Source organism: Melozone crissalis, unplaced genomic scaffold (genome assembly GCF_028551555.1).
Source record: "Melozone crissalis strain CALT ecotype California unplaced genomic scaffold, PUWL_Pcris_2 ptg000044l_1, whole genome shotgun sequence".
Taxonomy (NCBI): Eukaryota; Metazoa; Chordata; class Aves; order Passeriformes; family Passerellidae; genus Melozone; species Melozone crissalis.
The window spans coordinates 7719468-7722716 of NW_026535822.1; positions in this window are offsets into that span (position 1 = coordinate 7719468).

Sequence of the window (3249 nt, forward strand, 5' to 3'; positions counted from 1 at the left end):
AAATAATGAAGAGGTACAGGAGTCCCAATGTTGTGAATTATTTAGACAGGTGAGTGGTTATGGTCTTATCCCATGTGTGCATTTACATACAGCAAACATGAGAGGTTAAAAACCCACTTTGGTCAGTGGCAGAAAGTAGAGCTGTTAATTTTTATTTATTCCTATCTCTCTACTCATCTCCAATGGATGAGAAGAGAGTGCATCCTGTCTGCATGAGTCTTCCCTGGCACACCTAGTTTGAAAATTATTCCAAAATTATTCAAAACCTGGATCAGCTGTATCTTCCTTAGTCATCAGCCTCGAAGTTTACTGCCTCCACATTTATTTAGGATTGATTTTTTCATGTTTCTGAAGTGCTGATGAACCGTCCTAAAATGGATTTCCCTTGGATTGTTGCCCCTCTTTGCCATTGAAGGGCATGCCAGGAAGACTAGGTGCTTCTTTCCAGAAACACCATGCCTGACAGGTTTTTTATCTGGGCTGTTTCTAAACTGCATTTTTCACTTGTTAGCCATCTAAGACATCTCCTTTTTCACAGCGGTGCCTGTCTCCTTGAGACTGCACAGATTGCAAACAATGCACAGCCAAGAGGGAATGTCTATTGCTATGATTCTGTCCTTGTCACAAAGGCATCTGGAAATAAGAAACCTGGAAGCAGAAATCAACGTAGCCATGCATGCTCATCTCCACGGCCTTGTTTCCTTCTTTCAGCTACCTTGTGGGTGAGGAACTCTGGCTAGTGCTGGAGTACATGGACGGAGGCACCCTGAACGATATCCTCAGCACGACCTCCCTGTATGAAGATGAGGCAGCAGCCATCAGTCGGGAGGTCAGCAATCCCATCTGTGTTTCCAAGGGCTTGGGCAGGATTGTCTGGGAAACAGGGGCTCAGACCTGCAGTGATTTCCTGTGCCAAGCTTTGGTTCTGTGTTGCTGCTATGCTATGGGCAAGTAAAAGCATCTCAAGTGAAAGGCCTGCCAGTGCCCCTGCACTCCCTGTACTCAGTGCCAGTACTCTTCTCTCCTGCTGTTGTATTCTCGCTCTGGCTCATGTCTTTTTACTTGCTGTTCTCCACCTTGCCTCTCTAAATGTTTGCCTGGAGTCTGTCTTCACTGCATTCCTTGCCTGTGACAGCAAAGGTGCTGGTGGCTTGATTTGAAATGATCAGCAAAGAAAAAAGAGAGAGACTCGTTTCTCTCAGGCCTCAGCATACAAGGACAGGAGTGCAGCCAAAAGGCTCTTTGCTTCTGAGCACATGCACTGCAGCAGCAGTCATCCTGGCTGGTTTGCATCCTGGCTGTTGCTCTTTCAGAAGCTGACATGCCTTTCCTCAGAAAGGTCCTGCTCTGCAAGTGTTGGAGCAGCAAGCTCTTCCTCTCAGTGGCACTGTGTTCTGCCATTACTGCCCATTCCCCTGGAGAGGGAATCTTTTGGATTCTTTGTTGCCTTTCTTGTGGGATGAAATCACATCACTCATTTTTGCCCTCCTCTTTCTGTTTTCTCTCTCAGTGCCTGCAAGGACTGCATTTTCTTCACACAAACCATGTGATCCATAGAGATGTGAAGAGTGATAACATCCTTCTCAAAACCGATGGTTCTGTCAAGCTGGGTCAGTGTATTCTTGGTCAGGAGCAGCATTCCAGGGATGTGGGTGTGGGGCTGCTTTGAGTGACAGCCAGCTCCCCAAAAATGGTGCTGGTGGCAGCACAGGGACACCCGCTGTGAGCTGAGGGCACAGTTTCAACGTGCACAGGGATAGGAGAAGGAACAAGCAGTCAGGAGTGGCCTTGCTCTGTGTGTGTCCCTTCCCGAGGGAGGGAGTTACAAGTCTAAAGCTTCCAAAGAACAAAAGACACTGCTGGAGACAGTGTAAAAAATGGGGGGAGTTTAAAAGTCGCCAATGCCAGGAGATTCAACAGCACATTTTCAAACACTTCTACTGGGGAATTCTTTGGCTTGCTTTTCTAATTGCACAGAATTCAAATAAAAACAGTGTTTTGCTTTCTCCTCAGGTGATTTTGGCCTCTCTACTCAGCTCAGCCCTCAGCAGAGCAGACGGTGCTCGGTAGTCGGGACTCCTTGGTGGCTGGCACCCGAAGTGCTGACAGGTCAACCATATGGTCCCAAAGTGGACATATGGTCTTTTGGAATTGTGGGGATTGAAATGATAGAGCAAGAACCTCCCTACTGGAACCAAAGTCCCATCACGGTAAGGAGCAAATACTCACTGATCCCACTCTCTTTCTCACCTGTCCCTTGTCCTGCGTGCCATTGGACAAAAGCCCATTGCCATCTGCCTGAACTGCTTCCACCAAGGACCCCTCCTAAAAATGTGCCTGCAACACATCAGCATCTGCTGTAGTTGTGGTTGCAGCAGTGGGGGAACTCAAGCCTTACCACATGCAAACAAACTCCAAACAAACTCTATTCTCAGGCAACACTTTCCTTTGGCTTTTAAGTGCTTCCAGTCCTTTGGCTGTGGAGATGGCCTTAATAGCAGAAAAGAAGCATCTGACAACTGCTGTTATCTTTCCAGAAATGAAGGAAGGCAACACAAACCCAACAAAGTTTCTAAACTGTGGTCTTTAGAGATGAGCCTAACTCCCTGTACAGTTTCTTCTCACTGGGAAACATGCCTGAAACCTGGGCATGAGAGTGTAAAGGCCACTGAGTCTCTTCTGCTTCTTGTACAGTGCTGCTGAAACACTCAGTCACCGTGTTTCTCTCCTAGCCAAAGGCACATTCTCTGTGTCACCAAGCCAGAGCCTGGTGATGCGGACAGGCTGCCAAAGCCTCCCCTTTGTTTCCTGGCTCTTTCTGGCATGGGCCTACCATTAATGCATTGACTTGAGTAGCCAAATGAGCAGAGGGTGGCCATAGGGATGGCACCTCTCCTTCTTCTGACCATGACAATTTTTCTTTTGCTGCAAAATGGGAACCTGCAATTTTCAGACTGCTGAGAGACAGAGCTGCAGGTGGCTCCTTTGTGCCCAAGCAGGAATTTTCATCCCAATACATTTGTGCAGGCATCTAAATGTGTCTCTGTTGAAGATGAGATTGCAAATGTTGATTTCCTTTCCTGGGATTTAATTGATGGATTCCCTTTCTTTCCTTCCAATGACCATTGTTTTCAAGAAAAGCACAAAAAGTATGATGAGTTTAGTTCTTGGGCACGTGCGCTTAAAGGACCAACAAGCACTGCAGACATGCCTTTCATGTACTAAGCCTTGAAATTAGTTTGTATGGCA